This window comes from Bos taurus, chromosome 21 (assembly GCF_002263795.3).
Source record: "Bos taurus isolate L1 Dominette 01449 registration number 42190680 breed Hereford chromosome 21, ARS-UCD2.0, whole genome shotgun sequence".
Classification (NCBI taxonomy): domain Eukaryota; kingdom Metazoa; phylum Chordata; class Mammalia; order Artiodactyla; family Bovidae; genus Bos; species Bos taurus.
In genome coordinates, this window is record NC_037348.1 from 40,346,835 (window position 1) to 40,362,166 (window position 15,332).

Genomic DNA, 15,332 nt, shown 5'->3' on the forward strand with positions numbered 1-15,332 from the left:
CTTGAAGAGTAGCATTTTCCAAATGTATCCAAAGGAGCCCTAGTTATTTGGGATATTAATAGGTGTTGTCAGAAAAATAAGATGCTAATAAGAGGCTCAGTGATCATTTTGTTTAACTAAACAATATTGCTAATGTTCGTTAAAACACTGTATGTCAGGCATTGTTCTAAATGCTTAATATGGAATAAGTTATTTAATCTTCACAGCAACACTATGAGGTAGAAAGTATATTATCATCCCCATTTTATAGACATGGAAAAAAAGCAAGAAGAGGTTAAGTAAGTAGCCCAAAGTCACAACTCTGGTGAGTTGCAGAGCCAGGATGCCACCTCTGGCAGGCTGCCTCCAGAACAGAGATTCTGATCTCTGGAACATAAATAAGCACATTTCAGTGCTGCTGGGAAGTGTGAATCACTGCAAGGTGACAGAAGTACTTGTAAGCTGCCAATGAAGGGGAACAGAGGATGGAGAGGAAAGAGGAAAACTGAAAAGTTAGGGTAAGACAGGACAAGAGAACAAGCTAGAGAAGCAAAAATTTAGAAAATGTAAATAATATTTGGAGAAAAATAGATTGAGAAAAATGCAGTGTCATCCATCCAGACACTGACGCATGGAATAAAGACCGATCTGCTTGGCAAATAACGTCCAAGAGAGGAAAGCAAGTCAAGTTGCAGATCTCACCAACCACAGGAGGACAGGAACGCTTTACTTCCACGAAGTATACTGAGAAGCCCTCACAGATAAGAGTCATGCTTATCCTTACACTAATTACCTAATTTACAGATTCTCTGGGCCCCCTGCTAGGCCTCTTTCTTCTTCTTACAAGATTGTTTGGATATTTTGCTTCTAATTAGCAACTTTGTGAGAGTGAGTGGGGAGAAGATTAAATCAGGGTTTGGGGGTTTTTTGGTTTGTTTTTGCTTTTTTTTGTTCTCATCTAAGGATCCAGCAATAGGTTAGGAGTTGGGAGATTAGGATGTGAAACTAATGATGAAAATACACTCTCATTAAGCCTAGTTTTCAATGCACCCGCTTTGCTTGGCCTTCACATTGCCGGAGAAGAAATGCACTGAATGTACCCAGCCTGAAGTACGTGGTCAGACCACAGCCAGCACATTATGCAGAGTATATTCCAGGTCAGGCAGAACCATAAACAAAGCAGTTGTTTGGTTAGATGAGTCCTAGGAAACAGTTCAGATTGTTCAGACAAGCATTAAAACAAAAACTGACCTCGGAAACTTCTGACATTCACTGATCCCTAATGCAATATATATGCACAGATACTCAGGAAAACGCTAGCACTAACTTAAGGAAAAGCAAAACCTTAACTGGAGATGAGGAACTGCCTTTCAGAGTCCGGAAAAGATCTGATATGTAAGTGTATTTACAAGTGCTAAAATGAAGGTTTTTTTTTTGTTTTTGTTTTTTTCAAATGGAACAAGAGAGGGCCTTTGCTTCTGTACTGAGATGTATCCTAACAACTGTACTTACTCTTCATCATCGCCTCCCCCAGGAGCACTGATGCCTGGTATTTATGAGGGACCTCTATTAGTAGGGCTCTGAGATGAAGCAGTATAATTCTGTTATGTTAGGACTTCAACCCACATTTACAAACTTCTCACATATTTTAATTATATCTGAATGTTTGCCATCAGCACGTTTCTTTTTTAAAAAAATAAGAATCCTTCATTGTTCCAAGACACAAACCGTATCCCTTTGAATTCCAGATGAAAACATGTTAGGCCTATTTATGATTGTATTTCAATAGACAAGTATACACATGTAAAGTAGTTTCAGTGTTATTTAAAAATACACTTCAATAGGTCTCATTGTGTTGATATTAGCAGAGCTCTCAAGAAAATGCTTCCAGGTGGCAGGCACCTGCTCTGGCTTTGAAACACCAACCTCAAAACCTATAGTCAAGCACTGAAATGGGGAAGAGCAACAAACTATGTATTTCAGCACCTAGCCATGTTGGCAGCTCATTTGGAACTGGTTATTGCCAGCTGGGCATTTTGCCATTTCCTTGAGGCAAAATTAAAGTGGAAGATGCAAGGGTTTTATTGTAATTTTCCACCACATATTTATATCATTATGGGTTTTGTGCTGCTCTAGTCCCCCATACAGTCTCACTGAATATCTTCTTATTATGTCAACAGAATCTGAAGCAAATATAGGAGGATGCAGTAGAAACAAGTGGGCACTGTGTACACTACATGACTGCTGAAGTTAACACTATGCCTATCCATATGGGCTCCATAATTTTCAGGGCCCCATGCAAGATGAAAAAGTGAGGCCTTCCCCTGTTCAAACGACAGAAGAAAAGTTCCAGTAAAGGTACTATAGAATGCAGGTTTTCCCTTTCTCCTGCAGTTTCTCTCTCAACATGCCACAGTGTTGTTTATTTGCTATTCAATGTTACAATCCTTGCGGCACAGGAATACCTGCAGAGTGAGCGCTCTGTACAGCAACTGGGGAGGGTCAGTCAGTCAGGCATCTCCCCTCCCACAGGCGCAGCAAGCTCCACACAGACCCCAGGAACACTGCAATCTCCACACAAGGAGGGACCTGGACTGGGTTCCTAGACTGGGCTGGGTGAGAGGTGTCACCCTACTGAGGTACCGCAGTGACACTCCAGGATGCAGACAACTGTATCAGTGTCCTGTCCTGAGACATAGAAGGCTCTTGTTCCAGATCCCGAGCGTGCCCTTCCAGGGGCTAAAGGCAGCAGTTGGCAGGAGCACAGAGGAAGAGCACAGGTCTTTGGGGTCCTATGAGGTGGGGGTGTGAGCAGTGGAGAACACAGGAGAACCCATCCCAAGGAGGCAGTCACCCAAACCAAGGCTTCCAGCTCCGGGACGCAGCTCCATCGTCTTGTCAGACTGCACTTACAAAACGCAAATTCAAACAAAAAACTAAGGACTTCAAGTCAGGAAAGTCAGGATATTGAACCCCAACCGAAAGCTCTGGTCACAAGCCCATGAAGCTGGCACTGATTCATGTAAAAACCCAAGGTCTGCGCTCACGTCTGCAGGATGTGCACTAAAACTGGCCAAAAGAGACACCAGCATGCCTGCTGCACAAGGACAACACACAAATTCATCATGTGCTCCTTAAATACACACACACACATGAACACATGCACACAAATCAGTACACATAAAACTAAGACAACCTGAGTAACCCTGGGTATAGGTGGACATTACCAATGTCAGTATCTTACTTGTGATACTATAATACAACCCTGCAAAACGTTACCTTTGGGAGAAACCATGTAAACTGTACAAGAGATTCTCTGCGTTATTTCTTAAAACCGAATACTGCAATTATCTCAAATTTGAAAAAAGATCCAAGGCCTATTAAATGGACAAAATATAGCATACAGGCAATCATCACTACACCTACCTATACCTGGATATATTCAGAACATTAAATTGTATATAATTTGACTTGACATGATGTAAAAGAGCGATCCTTGAAATAACTAGCTCAAATAAAAATCTGCAATCAGCATATTAACCACACAGTGTACTATCAGGACGAATGTGTTCAGCTTTACCTCTTATTGAAACTTCTCTTATCTGCTTGAGATAAAATGAAAACACAAATTGAGAAACTACAGAAATACTCTGGAAACTGAAGTGGCCTACTCAAAGGCATGCCTTTATGCACAAAAGGGGGAGAAGTGTGTGTGGAAAAACACAAATTCAACTTTAAGTTCAAAAGCAAATTTAACTTCTTGCATCCAGAAGTAGGCCGGTCCTACCATTTCCAACTGAAAGGACGTATCTGCTGCTGGTACAGTAACTTAATTTTTACACTAAAAGATAAAAACATCTTGCCTGTTAGATGCAGAAACATCACAAATATAATGAGAAACCTTTGAATTCTCCAGGCTGAGTTCCCATGGGACTGAGCCAGGTGAGAATTCCATGCTGCTCTTTAGGTCTGTGTATGTGAGCAAATGGGCTTCTCAGGTGGCTCTAGTGGTAAGGAATCTGCCTGCCTATGCAGGAAACAAAAGAGACATGGTCCAATCCCTGGGTCAGGAAGATCCCCTGGAGGAGAGCATGGCCACCCACTCCAGTATTCTTGCCTGGAGAATCACACGGGCAGAGGAATCTGGTGGGCTCTGGTCCATGGGGTCACAAAGAGTCGGACAGGACTGAAGCGACTTAGCGTGCACGTACATGCGTGCAAATACCCAAAGGGGAGTGTTGCAGCGAGGAGGCCAATTCTGTCACCATGTTGGAACTGTTTCTTTGACTTGCCTTTCGTTGCTTTTGTTATTATAATCGTACAGAATTGTTTGCCTCAGAGAATCCTGCCCCTCTGCCTGAGTGTTAAACTACAGTGCCTTTGTTCAGAACCCTGTCCACCTGTGGATGGCAGGAAGGAAGAAATTAACACATCCCCTGCGTGAGGCCTGCCATTCTAGGAAACGTTTGGAAGATTAACGGTCTTATTTTGCTGCTCACCTCCCTTCACCTCTAATCTACAAAAGAACCTGGCATCCAGACCCCAGTAAAATGGTTATTTTGAGGCGCTAGCCTGCCATCTTCTCCGTCTGCCGGCTCACCAATTAAAGTCTCTTCCTTGCCTCAACACTACTCTCTCGGCTTCACTGGCCTACTGCGCAGTGAGCAGAGCGAGATTGGACTCGGTAACAAGAGGGGAAGGGAAAGGCCACTTCTGTAGGGCCTCAGAGACAGACACTGCCCACTGGGCATCTAATTCCACCCTGACTTCCATAAATAAGGTAACAGAAGAGATGTTATATCTCTTAATACAGATCTTAATATCACAGAGCCCAACACATTGGAAATACCAGACTCTAACAGTCTGTATCAATCTTTGCAGCCTGTTCCCGCTGTGACCTCTCTAATGCCCAGCACCAACACCGTATGAATTATGCATCTAATTACTATTTCGTGCTCTGCCAGACAGTGCTCAGGGTCAAGATAAACCCACTTTTGGTTCAAGCCAGAATTTTGCAGAGACATGAAGAACTGATTAAGCAACGAAAGAAGTTTGAGATTCAAATTCATTTTGCCACTGCTAACTCTGCACCTCTGGTAAAACACTGGGCTGTTCATTAGTTAAATGGAATTTGAATTTCAAAGATAGATGAATATTCATTCACTTTGGCTAATTACATACTAAGGCATTCAAAAAGTATTTGTTGAATGAAAGACTGAATTAATGAATGGATCTGTACAGACATTTCTCCAACCTGTTTTTTTTTTTCTCTTTACTTGCTAAATTCCCTTTCAGCTTCATTTTGGAGTTAACATATCAAAGTAGAGGGGGAAGAACCACAAATAAAACAGCACTTTGCTCACGACCTCACTTGACTGTATCGTGCGGGCTCAGCTACATAATTAATCATTGTCAGCGCCAGTCGGACGTGGATCTGCCAACAACTCCCTGTCAGGCTTTGCCAGGTGTGGCAAATTACTGAGGCTTCGTCTAGCCAAGCTTTGAGCCTGGGAGTCTTTAACAAAAAGCACTTAAGAACCTCCCCAGGCAGAGAGCAGCACTGGCTGGCTATCAATGTCTCCTTCTCGTGGTTGCCCTAGTTTGTTCTGGCAGTCTCCAAGTCCTATGGATCCCTCGGCTTCTTACTGTGCCAGGGCACTAAAGAACCAGGCTTTCTCTGTCTCATCTAGGGTCTTCAAATTCAGGAAAGCTCACCTCTTACGTCTGCCTGTGCCCTAGCCACAGCCCGCACACCTGACCTCCATACACTTTTGCAAAGGTATATTAAAAACCGTCTCCACTTGGCGTTAGGCTCGGATCCCAGGCTGGCAGCGTGCCCGTCTCAGTGATTCCCTGCTGCCTCCAGGGCTGGCACGGACACAAATGCAGCTCTGTATCTGCTTACCACAAAAACCTTGACTCTGTTCTATTCTATCACTGGTTCCCCAGCACTTGAAATGAAGCTAATTTTATTTCATGAAATTTAATTAACTACATGCAGAAGTTTTAATGACTATCAAAACAGAGGGAAGCAAAAACTTGAATTGTTTCACTATATAAACAGTGTAAAGAATGGTTTAATATTAAATAAATATCAGTCTAAAAGATGACAGAACGTGTGGCTTAACATAGATAAACAATGCAAAGTACTCTGTGTTGATTCTTAAAAAATAGTTTTCTAAAATTTCCCATTGAAATAATTTGCTGCTCCAACCTTCCTGCTTTTCTTCCAAGCTCTATTTCAGAGGTATCCCTCTGCCTTGAAAACTTAAAAAGCTACTACTTTAAAAAGTGCAACAAATGACCTTTTAGTCATCAAAGAAAAATTACCAGTTGAGTGAACATTACTATACCATTAAATAATTAATCGTGACATGGCAAAACTCCCATTATAAAATACTTAAATTATTTAAGATAAATCAAACATATGGTAATTCGCTATTTCTTTCTGACCCACTAGTACATCATAGCTGACATGAATGCCATGAAGAGTTTTATGATTTATCTGTTCCCAGCATATTATCACCTCTCCATTTCAGAAATTCAGTTTCAAAATGTCGTTGGAGGGTAACTGTTGAGAGCAAGATGTTAAACACGATGATGAGAAGAAACGTGAAGAACAAAATACAAGCCTTTGGCACACACTGAGGTCCAAATACGAACGTAAAAAATGAGGAGACATTTATTGATAACATTCTAGCCATTAATCCAAGTGGTACTTAATTAGAGAGGCTGGAACAATTTACAGACTCTGCAGTGGCACGGTCACTGAGAACTCAGCCTGATACATCTTGTAGCATCCATGTCTCTGGAGAGTGGGACATGCCTACTCATCACAGGGCACTTCCTAGACCGTAAACAATATATGTCTTTCCAAGTCTATATACTCACAATCCACTAATACTTCCAACTATGAGTCAGAATAGCACATTTCAGACTCCCTTTTTCTCCCAGGTAAACTACAGAAATTATAATATCTCCTATGCCTATCAGTTTAAATTTAGTGCCAGTTTTCTACATATTAATAATATTCATGTCTTCATTAAGTTAAAAAATTAATTCTGCCCTCAGTGGAGGTATTTGAAAAAAAGGGAACACTTTAATAAATGAAACATAGCCATGTCAGTAATTAATCAATACTCCTCTTAGAAGCCTTTTATCAGTAATTTATGGAAATCAGCACAGAGAGAAAGCCATGCTCCCTGAGGTACTACCATCACTACCTAACAAAAGAAACAGCCATGCTCCACAAACTCCGGAATGACAACAGAACCAAATAGTACGGAGTTGATTTTCATTGTTTTAAAAGATATTTTATTGTTACTTAAATTTATTGCTATGAAACCTATATAGTAACATAATAGAAAAAGTATTACCCATGAATGCAACATTTACATAATCTGGAAAGTTACTTCCTTTTTAAATTCTCATTATTTACTGCCCAACATTTGAACATCTTTTCATTAACTATTAGTTAATGAAAAAGTTTATTAGTCCTTATTTACTCAGGTAATTTTTCTAATAGTATATATATATATATACTATATATATATACTAATAGTATATATATATATACACTCAGCCACATAATTAGTAATCTTCAGAAGTTTAATTTATTCTGACTCTGCCCTTTATGAAGATGTTGGTTTAGGCTTCTTTAGTTTTGCTGACAGTCTTATATTTCAATGGAGTGTAAAAGTCCTTGCTTTGGACTGAATGTGTGTGTGTCCCCCCACAAAACTTTGTATCTTCAAACTCTAAATCCCCAATGTGATGGTATTAGGAGATGGAGCCTTTGGAAGGTAACTGGTCATGAGGGTGGTGCCCTCATGATAGGATTAGCATCCTTACATGAAGAGACACAAGAGAGCTTGTTCTTCCTTACTCTTTCCCTGCAACTAAGGACACAGCAAAGAGATGGCCATTTGCAAACCAAGAAATGGGCTCTCATAAGACAACAGACGGGGAAACAGTGGAAACAGTGTCAGACTTTATTTTTCTGGGCTCCAAAATCACTACAGATGGTGACTGCAGCCATGAAATTAAAAGACGCTTACTCCTTGGAAGGAAAGTTATGACCAACCTAGACAGCATATTCAAAAGCAGAGACATTACTTTGCCAACAAAGGTTCATCTAGTCAAGGCTATGGTTTTTCCTGTGGTCATGTATGGATGTGAGAGTTGGACTGTGAAGAAGGCTGAGCGCCGAAGAATTGATGCTTTTGAACTGTGGTGTTGGAGAAGACTCTTGAGAGTCCCTTGGACTGCAAGGAGATCCAACCAGTCCATTCTGAAGGAGATCAGCCCTGGGATTTCTTTGGAAGGAATGATGCTAAAGCGGAAACTCCAGTACTTTGGCCACCTCATGCGAAGAGCTGACTCATTGGAAAAGACTCTGATGCTGGGAGGGATTGGGGGCAAGAGGAGAAGGGGACGACAGAGGATGAGATGGCTGGATGGCATCACTGACTCAATGGACGTGAGTCTCAGTGAACTCCGGGAGTTGGTGATGGACAGGGAGGCCTGGCGTGCTGCAATTCATGGGGTCGCAAAGAGTCGGACACGACTGAGCGACTGATCTGAAGACAACAGATATATTGGCACTTTGATCATCCACTTCCCAGTCTCCAAAACTGTGAGAAATAAATGTTTCTTGTTTAAGCCACTCAGTCTATGGTCGTTTGGCAACCAGAACTAAGACAGTTGCCATCTACGATATTAGGTCCTCAATAAGGTAATTAACCTATTCCATGTAACCCTGTGACTACTCAAAGTGGTTTCCACACAATGAAATGCCCCAACATTCCATGCTTTCTCTGTTGCTACCTTCAGTATAAAACAAACTACTGTTGATCCACTAGGTTTCAAAAATGACTCATTTAAACTACATTCCCTGGTGGTTCAGACAGTAAAGAATCTGCCTGCAGTGCAGGAGACCTGGGTTTGATCCCTGGGTCAGGAAGATCCCCTGGAGAAGGGGATGGCAAACCACTCCAGTACTCTTGCTTGGAAAATTCCATGGACAGAGGAGCCTGGGGCGGTGTGGGGTGGGGTGGGGGCTGGGGGGTGGGGAGGGCACTAAAAGTCCATGGTTCACAAAGAGTCAGGCATGACTGAGGGACTTTCAATCACTCACTTCAAACAAAAGAGACATCTTAAGGCCTGAGGGTTAATTCACATTTATATACTCTCGTGCTAGCTGGGTTTCTTATTTTGTTTTTTCAAAGAATGAAGTTATATCTCTGAAGTGTTAGTCGCTCAGTCGTGTCAGACTCTTTGCCAGCCCATGGACCATAGCCCACCAGGCTCCTCTGTCCATGGAATTCTCCAGGCAAGAATACTGGAGTGGGTAGCCATTTCCTTCTTCAGGGGATCTTCCCAACCCAGGGATCGAACTTTTATCTCCTATATTGCAGGCAGATTCTTTACCATCTGAGCCACCAGGAAAGCTAGGATCATCTTTAAAAATGTGTGTTTTTTTTTTTCTTTCAAGCTTACATACCTAACATCTGTGAAATTTTAAACTAAATGTTCTTCACAAGAATACAGAGTGTGACTTCTTCTAAATAAAAATGAAGACACGTATGAGCAAGTACAAGTGAATGGGTAAATAAATATGGTTAACCTTCTAACAATGCCTTCTGTCAACCAAAGCACAGGTAGGAAAGGCAAATTGACACATTTCAACTTTTAAGAAGGTTAAACTTCAAAAATAGCTACAGTTCTTTAATTTAGGGGGACATATGCAAGTCCCCCTACTTCTCTGAGGGGGACTGTCTATAGAGCTGTGCATTCTGGTTTTTACTAAGTCAAACCACGAAAAAAGAATAAGTGTAATAAAACTGGGAGAGGAGGAGACATTTGTTTTTATTTAACAAACTCATATCATTCACTATATTCTAGGCACTATTTTTAAGTATTTTACAAATATTAACTCAATAAATCTTCACAACAACTTTATGAGTTGGTACTGTTACATAATTCCCATTTTACAGATGAGAATGTAGAAGAACAGAGAGAGGTAGTAACTTGTCCAAGGTCACTTGGCCAGTAAACTGCTTGGGCCAATATCTGAACCCAAGTACTAAGACCTCAGAGACTGTGCTCTTCATAATTGCCGTCTTCTAGCCATCGCTTCCCTTATTCTTCTCATAAACTCCACCAAAAAATCCAATCCACTAAGAAACCAGGACAACATCCTTATTACAGAAGAGAATGAAAGCATATAGAGGTTTGGAGTTTTCCTTCTCACTTAAAGGCAATGTAACAATTTTTCACTTAAAAAAAAAAAAAAAAAAAGACTTCCAAACACAAATGACAAAAACAGCAGGGAAGGAAAAGCTATTTTCAAGCTTCTAGGAGGTTATCATAAACAATGAAGAGAGAAAAACAAATTAAAGTTTTTTAAGAAATGGCATTTGACACTATCCTTTCTACCTTGCTGCCCATGACCGTTTGACGGCACTGTACCTAGAGGCTGTGCAGGGAGCTCTACGGTGTGAAAACAAGAGATGACCGTGCTTGGAAAGAAAAGAGAAGCATATTGTAAGAAAATGTAAAAGCACTGTAAGGTCTGAATGTTGTGGAAATAAGCCCAGGCTGCTTCTCAATTCATGAGTTTAGCGGAAACAGCAGAACAGATGACAAACAGCAACAAACAGAAATGTAACTGCACGATTCCCTCCGGTCGTGGGAACAAATGCCCAGAGCCGCTTACTTAATCTGATGCCAATTTACTTTCTTGTTTAAACATTCTAAATATTTGTTATCTACGAAATATTCATGTATTGTGTTTTAATACCTTGAGGGTTTTATTCTTCAAGGAATTTAGAAGTACCTATAGTTAAAAATAGCAGAACTTCCTCAAAATAACAGCAAAAGTTTTTATTTAAAGACTTAATATTAATTAATTAGACATCACATGGAACTGGAGGTGAATTCAATCCTCCTGACAGGTAAAATTTCTAATTGCGTAATGAACAGTACTCTTGAAATACATACTTCATTTTATTTTAAAATAAAACAAAAATTTTACCTCTTTTTCAATATAATTATTTTTGTTCCATTTTGCAATACTTTTGTTTCATTTTAAGGAAACCCAATAGATGGCACTTTTTTTCTTTGCAGTACCACAAAGAACATTATTTAAACACCAAAAATTGGTTTCTTCAATCTCCATCTTTTAGGTATAATTTTTTTTTTTACTTTTTAATATAACTTTTTATTTTATATTGGAGGATAGCCAATTAACAGGGCTTCCCAGGTGGTGCTAGTGGCAAAGAACCTGTCTGCCAATGCAGAAAACCTAAGAGACATGAGTTCGATTCCTGGGTCAGGAAGATCCCTGGAGGAGGGCATGGAAACCCATTCCAGGACTCCTGTCCATGCAGAATCCCATGGACAGAGGAGCCTGATGGGCTATAGTCCACAGGGTCACAAAGAGTTGGACACAACTGAAGCGCCTTAGCATGCACGCACACAGCCAATTAACAATGTTGTGTCAGTTTCAGGTGTACAGCAAAGGGACTCAGCCTTACATATGCAAGTATCCATTCTCCCCTAGCCACCTGGATTGCATGTGTGTGCGCTCAGGAGCTCAGTCATGTCTGAATCTTTTGTAACCCTGTAGACTGTAGCCCACCAGGCTCCTCTGTCCATGGGATTTTCCTAGCAAGAATACTGGAGTGGATTGCAGTTTCCTCCTTCAGGTGATCTTCCTGATCCAGGGATCGAACTGCTATCTTCTGTGTTTCCTGTTCTTTACTACAGAGCTACCTGGGAATCCCAACCACCTCAATGGGTAAGTAAACATATTTTTTAAAGTATACATATTTTAAAATACATGCTTTTTGTGTAAAGTTTAACAAATATTATCAACTTAATAAAAAAATTAAATTATAAATAGTTTTAATGTAGTTATTATTGTATTAGATGTGATAATAACTTAGCTCAAATCACTCACTGTTAGGTTAAGGAAACAAAAATGATTACACAAAATCTACAGATATATCAAAGCTCCAAATAAGAAATGTTCTACTAAAAAAAGAGGCTGAACAGTGTATTATTCAAAAGCGAATGTTGTAACATACAAAAGAAGGTTGTGGAAATGTCCACATTAAAGGAGGTAAGTTCAGTTCAGTTCAGTTGCTCAGTCATGTCCGACTCTTTGCAACCCCATGAATCACAGCACGTCAGGCCTCCCTGTCCATCACCAACTCCCGGAGTTCACTCAGACTCATGTCCATCAAGTCAGTGATGCCATCCAGCCATTTCATCCTCTGTCATCCTCTTCTCCTCCTGCCCCCAATCCCTCCCAGCATCAGAGTCTTTCCCAGTGAGTCAACTCTTCGCATGAGGTGGCCAAAGTACTGGACTTTCAGCTTCAGCATCATTCCTTCCAAAGAAATCCCAGGGCTGATTTGAATGGACTGGCTGGATCTCCTTGCAGTCCAAGGGACTCTCAAGAGTCTTCTCCAAAACCACAGTTCAAAAGCATCAGAATGGACTGGTTGGATCTCCTTGCAGTCCAAGGGACTCTCAAGACTCTTCTCCAACACCACAGTTCAAAAGCATCAATTCTTCGGCACTCAGCTTTCTTCACAGTCCAACTCTCACATCCATACATGACCACTGGAAAAACCATAGCCTTGACTAGACGGACCTTTGTTGGCAAAGTAATGTCTCTGCTTTTGAATATGCTATCTAGGTTGTCATAACTTTTCTCCCAAAGAGTAAGCGTCTTTTAATTTCATGGCTGCAGTCACCATCTGTAGTGATTTTGGAGCCCAGAAAAATAAAGTCTGACACTGTTTCCACTGTTTCCCCATCTATTTCCCATGAAGTGATGGGACCAGATGCCATGATCTTCGTTTTCTGAATGTTGAGTTTTAAGCCAACTTTTTCATTCTCCTCTTTCACTTTCATCAAGAGGCTTTTGAGTTCCTCTTCACTTTCTGCCATAAGGGTGGTGTCATCTGCATATCTGAGGTTATTGATATTTCTCCCGGCAATCTTGATTCCAGCTTGTGCTTCTTGTAGTCCAGCCTTTCTAATGATGTACTCTGCATAGAAGTTAAATAAGCAGGGTGACAATATACAGCCTTGACGTACTCCTTTTCCTATTTGGAACCAGTCTGTTGTTCCATGTCCAGTTCTAACTGCTGCTTCCCGACCTGCATATAAATTTCTCAAGAGGCAGGTCAGGTGGTCTGGTATTCCCATCTCTTGAAGAATTTCCCACAGTTTATTGTGATCCACACAGTCAAAGGCTTTGGCATAGTCAATAAAGCAGAAATAGATGTTTCTGGAACTCTCTTGCTTTTTCCATGATCCAGTGGATGTTGGCAATTTGATCTCTGATTCCTCTGCCTTTTCTAAAACCAGCTTGAACATCAGGAAGTTCACAGTTCACGTATTGCTGAAGCCTGGCTTGGAGAACTTTGAGCATTACTTTACTAGCATGTGAGATGAGTGCAATTGTGCAGTAGTTTGAGCATTCCTTGGCATTGCCTTTCTTTGGGATTGGAATGAAAATTGACCTTTTCCAGTCCTGTGGCCACTGCTGAGTTTTCCAAATTTGCTGGCATATTGAGTGCAGCACTTTCACAGCATCATCTTTCAGGATTTGAAATAGCTCAATTGGAATTCCATCACCTCCAAAACAGCTTCCCAAGTGGCACTAATGGTAAAAGAACTCACCTGCCAATTCAGGAGGCCTAAGAGACACAGGTTTTGATCCCTGGGTCAGGATGATCCCCTTGAGGAGGGCATGGCAACCCACTCCAGTTTTCTTGCCTGGAGAATTCCTTAGACAGAAGAGCGTGGCATAGAGTCTATCATTCATGGGGTCACAAAGAGTCTGACACGACCGAAGCAACTTGGCACGGGTGCACGCGCACACACACACACACACACACACACACAGACAAAGGAGGTAGACAATCACTAAACACAATCCCTGACCCCAGGGAAGATCCTGTACAAGAAGGAAAAATGCTCCAAAGAAAGTTATTGACTCAGTGGATAAAACTGCAATATGAAAGATAGAATATAGTTTTTCTTGGTAATACATTTATTGAAGTTGATATACTCTGGTTGTATAAAAGAATACCCTATCCTTAGGAAATGCAACCTGCATAAGATGGAAAGACCTGCATAAGATGGAAAGATGTTTGCAACATCCTCAGATGGTTCAGAGTGGAAAAAAAAAGTGTGAGACTTTATGAGAAAAAATGTTTAGGTCAATCTGGGTAAAAAGTAGAGAAGTGTTCTTTGTATTACTTTTATCGTTTGCAAATTTTATATGAGGCTGAAATTATTTCCAAGTTAAAAAACCAAACAAAACCAACAATGAGAAACTATTGACCTGAACCAGAAGCATGAATTAAATCCCACAGATTGAGCTCACTCTTTACAGGACACAGAAGTAGAGTCCTTGAAGCCTGCCCTCAAGGTATTGATTTTATGTCATAGACTAACAGAGTCATTTGAGTCTCAGAAGACGATGGTCCCTATGGAGTGCCAGTTTTTTCTAACCATGAAGGTCTCTCCAAAAAGTTACTCCTGGATACATTTCAGTTCCTTGGCCACTATAAGCTTACAGTCTCCATGAGATGGAGAGAACCATCTACCTTAAACACAATGGTTGCAAGATCACAAATCCACACCTTATCAGACCTGGAAATACGGTTCACCCACATCACCAGTCCAGAGGCCACACCTTAGGGTGACAACTCCAGTGGTCTGACTAAGTGAATGTCTACTTAATGCCTACCGCATGTAGGCACTGGGCTACATGCTAGGAATAAAAAGATGAATAAGCTTTGCTACTAATCTTAAGGAACTCATAACCTAAGGTGAAAAGGACCTAATTCTGTAATTTTAGTATAATATATAAAATACTCCTGTAATACAAGTGTATATCAAGTGTTCTGAGAACCCAGTGAACATGTGAGACAGCTTCATTCAAACATTTAGTTTGTGTCAGAGAAAGGAACCTTAAAGTTGGGATGACGACCTTCAGCTGACAGAAAAAAAAGTGAGAAGGGAATTTCTGGCAAAAGCAACTAATAAAATGAGACAATGGCATAGAGGCATGAAAATGTAAGCTGTTTTCAATGACTATAGGAAGGGAATCACCATGGCTGGGGCAGAGCATCTCCTGTGACTGTGGTTAACGAGGGAGATAAAGCCAGTTAGAAACAGTTCCTGAATGACCTTGTATAGCATGCTAAGGAACTACAAGATAACATTTACACAAATGGAATAGCAGAATTTTTTAAATATTATTTATCTATTTATTTGTTTTACATTTTGGCTGTGCAGTATGTGGGATCTTATTTCCCTGACCAGGG

General features: G+C 40.8%; 1 protein-coding gene and 1 long non-coding RNA gene across 3 annotated transcripts in view; both read right to left on the bottom strand.

The window, feature by feature from the left end:
* The window catches only part of PRKD1 (protein kinase D1), a 347,146-nt gene that overhangs the window by 233,052 nt on the left and 98,762 nt on the right, over nucleotides 1-15,332 (bottom strand). The window lies entirely within an intron of this gene.
* LOC132343367 (uncharacterized) overlaps nucleotides 1-15,332 on the bottom strand; it is a 131,685-nt gene that overhangs the window by 44,128 nt on the left and 72,225 nt on the right. The window contains exon 1 of the long non-coding RNA XR_009492173.1: nucleotides 1-15,332. This exon is cut by the window's right edge and continues 72,225 nt beyond it. This is a non-coding gene — a long non-coding RNA (uncharacterized lncRNA).